Genomic DNA, 12480 nt, shown 5'->3' with positions numbered 1-12480 from the left:
GCTGTGAAGGTGCCGAAGAAAGTTGTAAGAAAAAGGAAGATGGAGGATAAGATGGACGGAGTCCTTGCACTGATGAGTCAGATCCACACTGACACAAATGACCGCTTGAAATAAATTTCAACTAGGATTGGTTATGTCACACTCAACCCCCTCTGACGTAACTAGTTATAATAAATAAATTCAAATGGTAAAATAAGTAATCCACGTGTCAAGTAAATAAAACACACATATTATATAATTTCAAAAAAACAACTTTTATCAAGTAGTACATATTTCAAAACATTCTGAAAAGTAGTGGACCCTCTCACCACTCTATATACTATACATTTATCTACACGCAAAAATGATGAGGAGGAGAAGGTTGCCAAAATGCGTCAGCCGCCGAACCTGATAACATGTGGAGTTTCTAAAACTCATATCAATCAAAACATCAGCAATATCTTTGCCTGAAAAATATTAGTGGTTTATATAAGCCCAACTCAGTGTATATAAATTTCACCTTTAATTTCAAATCACAGAAATATCAAGCATATTTTTTAACTATGATTTATATATATAACTAGAAACAATAAATATCATAAACAATTTCACATCCATATGCATATGCCTCTATGATCCTTTTTAATATTCTGTGACTGATCAAGCCTGCTATCTGCCCGGGATTTCCATTGTATACGACCTGCAGGTCCCTTTTAATTATTTGACCTTTCCACGAAGGCCCCTCTTTGATTTGACATTTCCACGAAGGTCCCTCTTTGCATATTTTCTTCGACCCGTAGGTCCATTATCATTGTATATGACCCGTAGGTCTATTGCCATTGTATATCAGATCCAGAGCAAGACAGTCACATATCCTCTTTAATCTCATGATTCAAATAATTCCATATCCATTGCACCAATTACATATCCATATATTCCATCAATTAACTCCAATACTATAGATAAACATATTCATTGCACCAATTACATATCTATATATTCCATCAATTAACTCCAATACTATAGATAAACATATCCATTGCACAAATCACATATCCACATCATATTACACCATCAATATCAAATAACACAACCATTTCAGGCTCACATCATATGATTCAAATATTCACTCCAATTTAACACATAGTTTTCAATCACATAAAATATGTAAAATTAAAAGTGTGATTTATACACACCTGATTCTGATGGATAATCTAGCTGATCTCCTGATTCTGCTTTTAAAATTACAATCCTCAATCCTAGCAGAGTGGATGTATGTGCATGAGTTATGCGCCTTCTAAAAATTATTCCACTCATTTTCTACAACTCTCAATTCTATGAAAAGATAGGATGACTTTTTCTTTCCCTTTTTCTCTCTAAAATTATACTGTCCTCCCTCTTTTTTTTTATTACTATTACCCTCCTTTTCTACTTGAGGAAAATGAAGCATGCGTATACTTTAAGACGGTTTTTTTTGGCCGACAGAATAAACGATATGTATATTGTTTTACAAACCTTCTAAATTATAAACACTCCAATTCCTTGCTCTGGTAGTGGAAGTTTTATAATTAGCCACGTGTATTACATAAGCTTTCTTTTAACTTATAATAATACAAATGGCACTCCCAAATATATATTTGTGCATGCAAACCTAAAGGTTTGCCACGTATATACATTATCCTCTAACGTATAACTTCAATATGTTCTTTATTTAATTATTAGTATAACTCACATCCTTATTACTAATATATAGATACCATAATTAATTTATATCATTTAAGATACACATATACTAGCTATTCCCGTGCACATACGTTCACAATTTCTATACACTTTCATGCATACAAATTAAATTTCAATATTAAACATTTATGAGTCCATATACGACCCATATATTATATCGATAATATATAGATTTAATAAATATTTCTCTATCCTATACTCACTAATAGTTTAAATTCAATTGCTAATAAAATATACAAAAATATTAAATAATGTTATTTCAGGTCATGGATGGATGTTACATGTAATGACCCAAAATTTTGGGCCTAGAGTTCATGAGAATTTGGAGTTATAAATTTTTCCTAAATTAGAGAAGATTTTTTTTGTTTACTTTGTTACTTTTAAAATAAATAAAAAATAGTTAAATAATGGGAAACTTGCTAGGTGGGCTTAAGGGTGTTAATTTGGGAAAGATATAAATCTATCTCTCCCTCAAAACTTAGGTGTCGTGAAACACACCTTTTCACACACAAACACATAGTTATCCCTTATAGAATAGCATATCTCTCTCTGTCCTCTTCGGTCCAGCTCCAATCCACTCTCCGGCTCCGATCAGGACGTATATACTCGTCTATCTCCTATCTCCTTTCTCCCTTATTCATCTTTCACCAGAAAAGTTAAGGCCTAGGGCTTGAAGCACATCTAAGGTGAGTTGTTGCAAAATTTAGAAGGAGCTCGACCTTTCCTGCAAATTTAATTGAGTTTTGAGCTGAATTGTTCTTCAATTGACCTAGATTCTCTTTTAATTAATTGAAATTGGAGGAATTTCATAGCTTCAATGGCGTGAAGAATTTTATTCCTTATAGTGAATAGTTTTGAAAATAACTTAAAAGTTTTAGTTGTATATTTGGGGATTTTTTTTTTTTTTTTGTTTTTGACTCAAGCTTGTGTTCTCTAAGTTTTTCTCTCATCCACACAATAAAATAATTCATGGATGAATATTCTGGAATGATTATTAAATTTCTCTAATTTTTATACTCAGTTGTGGCTTTCATTTTAAATTATTCTACATACTGGAGTAATTTGATTTTCTTTGAGTTATTGCTACTAATTTAATTGTGTTATGACTGTGGTATGCTTTTGAAGCTCAAGAAGTTAATTGCAGTGGAAGAGCTTCTCATTCCATCAAGGGCTAAGGGATTCTCGAGTCTTCGTAATTGGTTAGTGATATGTATATTGCACTAAGCACAATTTCACCCATGTAGAAAATCTTGTCATATTGTATACATTGCTATTGATGGTATCTTTAAATAATGCAAATTATGAAAACCTAAGAAGTTCTTGTTTATTTTGTGATCATGGTAAGTTGTGGATGATAGAGTTTATTGATAAAATTAATTGTGTTGCTATTTTACAATTAGTGGATGAAAGTTTCAGTAAGGTTATGAGGGTTGAATGGAAAATATGTGTTTTCATAATGTTTCATCACACTTCTTTGTTTAGATAATGTATTGATGAAATATTATAAATATTGGGATTTTGTGGCCGGTACAATATCGGTATTGTATCAGGAATTCTTTGGAATAGGCTGTGCCTATTTTATGGAAGACTTGGCGAGCCTTGATTAAAGGACTTTTAGCATAAAAGCCTAAATCATTAGATAAACTTTCTTATATATAAGCATTCAGTTATGCTTTCAGTTTACCTATGGAGATGTGTTTGGGTTTATTAGTATGTTGGCATTTATATAGCTTATATTGTCACTAATTAACTACATGTGGCTTATTCTTTTGTTTACTTTCTTTTGTAGTTTCAGCAAGGGAAAAGTAGACCGAGAGATTATGGCACGATAGCACATCTGATTGGCCTGTACATACTTATTTTGAACTAAAACTCTAGTGGCATATACTTAAACTTTTTGAAGGAGAAATCTTTTTGTTGGGTAGCGTAACAACACTAGTCATCGTGCGTGTATAGAGCTATAGCTGGTGACTAACGTTGTTTCATTTAAAAAAGAAAAAAAAACATGATATTTTATGATACTTTACTTTAGGAGGGAAAAGTTCGAGAGCTGTTTTAATTGTCGCTCCTAAGTATTTTTTTTCTGTAATTTCTCGTTTGTGTGTTTTAAAGTTCTAATAATTATGTTAAAGTAAGTTTGTTTTTTTTTTCTCTTTTGTGAAGTGTTTTAATTATGTTAACCGTATTTTCTGAGTCGGGTTTGAGCGTTACATTACAGGTTATGACTTCAATCTTAGTACTAAGCGGACTGAAGTATTTGATTAACTCAAAGGCATCCTGGGCCTAACCATGAAACAACAATTATATATATCAAAGAAACTAGTCAAGGAGCCGGAGCTTATGGATCTCTTTCGGGGATTCCCAGAGATTGCTCATGGGGCATTTGTCTTTGACCTTCTGGAAATTGATGGGATGCTTTAGGCAAAGAAGGCATGATGGTATCGTTCTCCGGGTATTTTATTTTGGATAACTAGATGAGAGTTTTTTTGTCATTGATACTACTGAAGAGTTGTCGAAGCATTTATACATGGTGATGGTATATGTTTGGCCACAACTCTTTTCTTTTGTAGAATTTTTTGTATCTATTAAAACCACTCGAACCTTATGTATTAGGTGAATGTGTGTTATATGCTCTAAACTCCCAAACTTTTATTGGCAACCCATCATTTATGTACTCTATCAAGTATCAGTGGGTTCATTTTCATTATTTGTTGAGAAGCATATGATCAGACTCTCATTCATAGTTTAGTACTCCCTCCATCCCAGAGAAGATGTCACACTTGAGAAATGGCACGGGATTTAGGAGATGTTATTTTGTGTGTTAAGTGGCGAGAGAAAATTTAATTTTATAATTGATGTGAGAAGGAACTTTTTCCAAAAAAGAAAATGTGACATCTTTTGTGGGACAAACTAAAAAGGAAAGTGTGACATCTTTTGTGGGACGGAGGGAGTACCATGTAATATTTTATGTAGGGTTTTACTTTATGAAATGAGAAAACGTGTATATGATGCAAACCGTTTCAATCATGGAAAACATGGATCAAAGCTATTCCGTTCCTGAAGCTTCAAATTTGCTAATTACAATTACATAGACTACTACATAGCAAAAACTACATCTCATGACATAACCTATTCCTTAAACATCAGCCAACCCACTTGATGCATCCATAGACAAAATATTACATAAAATTCCATCATATACTAGCAAAAACGAAAGTGCATAACAGCCAAAACACTATGTGCCTCGACATGCACAAAACATCATGAACCTACGGGGTTGTTTTACGTGATGCAAGGCACGAACTCCATGATGTGCACAATGACCCTTTTGGTGACGACAGTACACCCTTGTTTGCGGGGTTATATCGATTAGGAGACTTGGCAGACGTCGTTCCATCGAAGCATGGAGCTCCAACATCAAAAAGCTTGCGGCGTACTCGTGTAGAAGGGTCTGGCATCGGTGAGTTAACTTCATCCAAATCGGCGGGAGATGATACGTAGACACGCGAACTAGTGTGTTGGGTTCCACGGTCTCGGTTAGCACGATGACCTCAGTGGTGTCGGAAAGTGTAATCACCTCGTGAGGGAACTCAACTTTGATATCGGATAAGCCAAACAAACTCGCAAGAAGGCAGGATTCGGGCTCATCCCGATGGTAGTAAGCGCCCGCCGAGGGATCCCTCTATAGAATGAAATAGATAACTGATGCACTTTTTATTAGTACTAAATAAACCTACAAGTATACAGAGTATATATAGTATAGCTAAAGGTTAGTACCAGATATCGAACACGAGAAAGACTAACACAAAGTGTTTATCCTCTACTGAGACTCAATCACTATTTGGAAAAACATTTTGGTTTTGAAAACTTTTGAAAAACGGAAAACAATAGAAAGCATAGACCAACTAAGAGCAGATAAATCAAGAGAAAGACAATAGAGATAAGGGAATCCCAGGGATGTGTGTTCACAGTTATGGTTATACAAAATTCCAACTACAATACCCTAGCACAGTTATTACTTTGATAGAACGAGTCACCTAGGTTATGCTCATGCGAAACAAACGTTGATTACAAGATTAGGGTTGTCAATCCTAACACGTGACTCCAAAAAGCTCCTAAGACCCTTAAAAAGTCCTCACTCTCAATTAACAGTGCCGTTTTAAAGGAAGCTAACTGTAGTGTCTACTAAGTGGATCTAACTCGCTGGAACTCTATCACAGTTATGAAGCAAGTTATATTAAATCATACACGATTGTGTCACTCAATCATGCAACATCAAAACTGCTTAGGGAAGAAACAAAGTAAAAACAAAACGGATATTAAATAGAAAACGGAACTTGTATAACCAAAGTCGTTACTAACACATCCCTAGAATCCTATGAGTTTAGTTACACATAATTGAATAAGCTAAAAACATAGATTGAAGGGAAGTCAATTTGAACATAAAACTAAAGCAAATATAACTCGTGGGTTGAATCCTTGTTGTTTTTGATGTTCTTGAAATCCTTCTCCAACTCCTTGCACCAATGAAGTACTCTAGGTCTTGATCTCTATGAATTATTTTGCAAGTAGAAGTTCTCTCTTTTTGATGAAGCTTGAGGCATTATTTATAGGAAAAAGTCATGCCTTGTTGTAGAAGGAAAAAAAATCTCCAAAATATGGTAAAACTGGGTACAAATCTAGGGCTTCTCGGATTCGCCACCTTTTTCCGGCGGGCCGCCGCACCTTGGCCGGTGGTCGCCGCGTTGGATTTCAGAGAGTCTGTTCCCTCGGCGGCGGACCGCCGCACATCTTCTGGCGGTCGCCGGGCGAGACTTCTCTTCCAAGCACATTTTTCCGAGGCGGACCGCTGCATAGATCTGCCCGCCGGGCGCCGGCGGTCGCCGCACACGTCCGCGACGGTCGCCGGTCGCTGTCTGACTCCAGATTTCCAAACTTGGCGTTTTGGCTCCCTTTTTCAGCTCAATTATGCACATTTCTCACAAAACACGTCAAAATACCAAAATAGACAAAATATGCAAATAATGGATGTGTAGAGTGACTTTGACATAAAAAACGGACCAAATAATGGCCTTAAAACAGTGCAAAATCCGAGCGTATCAATAACGACCATGTTTGAGGATACATAGGACAAATCTTGAAGTATTGCGATAGAATGACATATTCACTAGTACAAAGCTAGAAAATGAGCTTCTATGTCCACTCATCGGCAACCACCACCTTGTCTTCCATTTTTCAATAGGCTCCGGCGGTGGCGACCACTTTCTTAAAGGCTAAGTAGCGCCCCTTCAGCTATATCTACCGCTATGTCTTCGGTCGTAAGATTCGTTCCAAAGGAAGCGTTAATTAGTGCTTGAACATTGTGTAGCACTTCGGCTGGCAGATTGGCATCCTGCCAATCCCGGCCGTTCCTCATGCTGATCAATGTCGAAAGCAAAAGAGTATTCATCTCTCGATTCCATTTGCCTCGGTAGAAGAACGTTGTTTGTTGTGGGATTTGGGACTTCATTTTCAGATAAAGGTGTTGAAGCTATGGTCGCACTCTTTCCCTTATATACAACAATCGCTCGTAACTGCTTCCTCCGTCGACATTAAATTGGAATGGTTGAGCAATTACACCGATAGATAAACGTCAAGTCTAACGTTTGAGGGTCGCCGACCTCATTTTTTACTGTGGTCTGGCACCTCATGGACAGATGTAGTTGACAAAGATGGAGGCATGCAATAGATACAATATAAATGTATACATATTATATTATAAAATGGGTATTACTAGTACAAATCTTCCACATCCATTCCATGTAAAAATATACACGTGTTGATTAATTAGATATGATTATTGGCATGGTTTGCAGCCATGCATACTCATTTATTCTAAATACACGTGTACAAAAACGTGTTTGCATTTATGAATACAAAAGTACATTTGTTTAGACATTTGTTGGTGTAGTTGTTTATATTAGGTTATTATGTTATTTTTATTTTTAGTGGAATTATACCCCCAACTTAATGCTCAAATATTAAATAATATCGTACAGTGACATATTCAACACTATTTTGAGTTGAATTAATTACTTTTGAAGACAATTATATTGTTGTTTTTATACTCATATCTTATATTAACTGATGATTTCCATTATTTTATTTGACCAATACATATGGCATAAAATATACTCCTTATAATTATAAAATAATGATTGCAAATTGTAAATAATTAAAAAGAAGCATGCTCATTTGTCCTAATCTAAAAAAAAAAGATTTCCTATTATTCACACAATTTAATACTCCCTCCGTTCAAAGAAGATGAATATTCACTTCATCATCATTTGGAACTCTAAATACAATAAATAAAAACTCTAAATTTTAAAGTACAACAATAATATTTCAACATCCAAATGATAATGATATTTAATTAAATAAAAACATTAATTGTTAAATTCTAAACTACTTCACTATTACAACCCAAGTAATATCATTCATTAATAGCCCAAGTTAGAGCCCAATAGTATAGAATAGCAATATTTTATGAAACCCTAACTAAATGATGCGCCACATTCTCTCTCTCCGTCTTTAACGCCTCTGTCGTAGCTGCGCATCCGGAAGCGTCATGTCGCCTCGTGCCTCCTCTACCGCCCTACCTTGTTGGAAGCGTCCTCTCTTGACCGCCCTGCCGCTCCGGTGAACCTTCCTCCTGCCAACTTGCCTGCCTCGACGTTACCCATCCTGCACAGCCGCCGCACCGTCGCCGCCGACGTCAAACCTCCTGCACAGCAGCGTCGCCGCAGCTTCATCTTCAGCTGCACTCACCGCCTAACCCACAATCGCCGCAGCATCTCCTTACAGCGGCAGAGAATGTGGATTTTCTGCAATTGAAGGACTTCTTTCATAATGTAAATGAGAGAAAATTGGCTTGAGAGAGAAAATTTTGTTAATGGAGATCTGAAGATCCTCGGTATTTATAGAAAAAAATGGCTCCATTTTAGAATTTTGAATTCAAATTTTAAAAAATAATTTGTTCTAGTAATGTTAGCTTTGCACTCATGAAGCTTGTCAAATTGAAAGTTCGTGTGAAAGATCTTCTCCATAAACCGAGATTGACAGCCTTCTTTAGTGTCTTGTAAATTACAAATCTTTTTGCAATATGTACCACCTTCTTCTTCTTGTTTCACATTGATCAATGCACTACTGTCTTGTAAATTACAAATATTTGAGAATTAGTATCATACTTCACAGGATAACAATTTTTTTTCTACTTCATCAACATTATTTGTTTTATTTATAATCCACAATTTATAATTAAAATTTGTTGTCCAATAGATGTGTTTCCCGCCTAAAATACATTATAGTGGAAGTTTGGTGAATGTCCACACAACTGCCACTTTAGATAGTATAGATACGACAAGCATGATGTAAATCATGGAAAAGTGAAAAACCGTCTATCACCAATTAATACCTCTGAAAATTAGCAAATAAAAATTAATATAATGTGTACAAATAAGTTGATTTGATTGATTTTTAGATATTAATTTTTTATATTACATGTACAACAAATTAGCAAATAAATTTTAATATAAAGTGTACAAATAATTTGATTTGATTAATTTTATGGTATTAAATTTGTATATAACATGTACAAAAAATTAGCCATTAAATTTGTATATTACGTGTACAAATAAATTTGCCTTACGGTCCCGATAATGTTGCAAATATAAGCTAATGAAGACTAAGTAATATATCAATTGTTTAGGCCAAAGAGTGATTCTCGTTTGATATTACTCCCTCCGTCCCAGATAATTCGTCTCAGTTCCTTTTTTACACTCATTTTGCAAAAATAATAATAAATAGTTAAAGTGGAGAAAAAGTAAAGTAAAAGAGAGAATAATGTAGAGAATAGTCTTATCTACATTATTGTTTCTCTTATTTTACTTTCTCTCAACTTCACCTATTTATTATTATTTTTACAAAACGAGTGTGAAAAATGAACTGGGACGAATTATCTGGGACGGAGGGAGTATATTTTAGTAAAACATATAGTTCAATGGAAACCTTGGAGCGGAAAATGATTTATATTTGATTGGAAGAGATTTTATTCTATTGTCGCTGAAATCTCCAAACAATTCTAAGATATTTGATACTCATATTTTCTAATTTGTGGGATGCATTACATATAATGCCTTCGTGTTTGGCGAAATAACCTCAACGGCAAACAAATAAAAGGGTCATGTACATCGCAAACTTAGACTCCGAAATAAATGCAATTAAACTCTTCCTAACTGTTACACTGATTCACTCTATTTTCAACTCCCAACTACTGAAGCGAAACAGATGGGTGGCGTAAGGATTTCATCCTTGGAGCTGACATTTATTTTGAAGAAGCAACCCCTCTGTAAATTATTTTCATGCCAACCTAGGTCAGTCAAACATCCTCTCATAAACACAGTACTTTTCATTGTTAAAACCCAGCGAAACTTCCTCATACCCTCCTATATCCTAGCAAAAGTGAGACGACAGTGAACAATGGCGGACAATGGTGGATTGGATTACCTCCAGCTCCCATCATTCTGCATGAAGTTCTCTGAGGAAACAAGCATGGATGAGTTGGTAAGGTTTTTTGTAATCCATTTACTAATTATGCCACCATAAGAGGATCACCATATATGAATTACTTTCTTTCGTTTGCAACTTTTGTAGCATATTCCGCCGTAATTTGTTGCGAGCAATGGAGCGGACCTCCCTTTCGGCTGTCGTCTTATGACAGCTAGGGGCACGGAGTGGGTTGTGCGACTCCTTAAGATCGCTAGTGGGTGTAACTTCCTCGTCGACTGGTCGAAATTTTGTCGCCACAACCACATTGTCCATGACGACTTCCTCACTTTCACATTGGTGGACGTGTGGACGATCCATGTAAAGAGGTACAAGATGGGTAGTGGATGCCCTCCTCCGAATGATTTCGTAGGTGAGTATAGCCCCAATTATAGTGAACTTTGTCTTTAATTGGGTCGCACGTTTTACATGGAGACATCTTATTAAACGAAACTTGATAAATAACCAGATGTCGATGATGAAGAATCAGAGGAAAGCTACACTCCTGATGTAGATAGATCGGGTGACTAAAAGCCGTGTGAGACGGAGGACGACACCTCGAATGATGACGACTTTGTATCCGAGCGAGGTTTTGTGGATATCGACGGCTGCCCTACGTTCGTCTTGGACCTTGCGAAAACTAACATCAATCGCACTATTGAGATACCATTCGCCTTTTTGGCACCGCCACATTCGTATGGCAGCCCTTGATGACCCGGTGTACTTCAATATGGACAGGGAAACATGAGATGGTCAAACTGGATCATAGTTTGACAAAAATTTGGGCAAAACACGTGTGGCGTCGTTTCAAGAATGGAATCAATTTGGTTGAGGGGGTTCGTTGTCATTTCAAGCTCATTGACACTAATGAAGTCCAATTTTAATGTGTGGTTCGATCGTTCTTAGGTTGGTCTATGGATGACAAGTATGTGTAGCACCTACGTTGTTCTTCCTTGTCACGTTTGTTGTGAGCTCGAATATTGTTGTGCAGCGTGTACCAATTTTTCAGTGGCCTTGGTTTCATGGTACCGCTGATAGTGTTGGGTTTGTATTCGGATGGTAGTTTATGATTGTAGTTTATGTTGTGAAACGTAGGCTATTTTGTATGGACTTCTTTATTGGTGCATGCTATAAAGCCTTGTTTATCTATGAAGCTAGATCAACCATGCTCACTTGTTGTTGACATTATTTATAAATGAACAAGTAATTCGAACACGAAAATGAAAATGAGCTCAAGTGAATTGTTGAAAAAATTAAGTTGTACCACAATAAGCAACCATTATATTTGAACATACAACACAACACAAATGTATGAATATCCATGGCATAAATTGCAAGAATTAAGTTGAAGACATCAACGCATCCTCGTTTACATGTTATGTCTCTCGACCCACATTGCTGTCGCCAGATCATCCATTTTCTTATTCCACTTAGCTGAAGGTTCCACACTGTTGATATGATCAACAAGCGCTTGCTCTTGCTCCATTTTATCCGCATCGTTGTCGTGGTTATCCAACTCCTCCTCGACCGGATCAACCGCCATCTTATCGCGGATGAAATTGTGAAGTAAGAAACATGCTATAATCAGGTCTGTTTGCACCTCAATTGGATAGAAACTTGTGGAATGGAGTATACCCCATCTCATCTTCAACACCGCAAATGATCATTTGATTACATTTCTAGCCTTGGTGTGTCTAATGATAACAAACTCCTTTAAATGACGTCATAAAGCCTTCGTTGTTCGCGTATGCATTATCACAAAGATAGTAACATCATGTAATGGATTGAACAAGTGAACAATGACACCTCCAAACTGTTAAATACATCGACCTGATCTCAAGTTCGGTTACTTAATTAACTGACTTGGTTAGAACCTGTCGGTTATTGGTTATAACCGAACTAACCGAATTGAAATTAAATCTGTTTATGGTTTTAACTTTTCATCTACTTTTTTTTATTATTATTATTATTATTATTATTATTATTATTATTATATTTATATTTACAAGTAATACATAAATTGTTTAGGCACTTTAAAAGACTCAAACTTTAAATGATCTAAAATTTAAAAACTTTTCTCCAATAATAAGTGAAGAGTTATCCTATTTTTAAAATAGTAGTAATGCTTAAGCGATAAAACTTTATTGTCTTTGAGATATCTTATTTTTAAAATAA

At 35.7% G+C, this 12480-nt stretch overlaps 2 long non-coding RNA genes across 2 annotated transcripts; one reads left to right on the top strand and one right to left on the bottom strand.

Annotated features, from left to right (window-relative positions):
• Window positions 1-206: 206 nt before the first annotated feature.
• On the bottom strand, window positions 207-1481 carry LOC148932440 (uncharacterized). The gene is made up of 2 exons (XR_016136009.1): window positions 1176-1481; window positions 207-446 (listed from the first exon to the last, which is right to left on the bottom strand). It is a non-coding gene; the product is annotated as an uncharacterized LOC148932440 (long non-coding RNA).
• A 711-nt stretch (window positions 1482-2192) lies between these two features.
• On the top strand, window positions 2193-4429 carry LOC125209528 (uncharacterized). The gene is made up of 3 exons (XR_007174331.2): window positions 2193-2408; window positions 2848-2921; window positions 3512-4429. It is a non-coding gene; the product is annotated as an uncharacterized LOC125209528 (long non-coding RNA).
• Window positions 4430-12480: the final 8051 nt, after the last annotated feature.

Source organism: Salvia hispanica, chromosome 2 (assembly GCF_029641045.1).
Source record: "Salvia hispanica isolate PSC_SH4W2 chromosome 2, Shi_PSC_v1, whole genome shotgun sequence".
Classification (NCBI taxonomy): domain Eukaryota; kingdom Viridiplantae; phylum Streptophyta; class Magnoliopsida; order Lamiales; family Lamiaceae; genus Salvia; species Salvia hispanica.
This window is presented reverse-complemented; position numbering and strand designations above follow the sequence as displayed.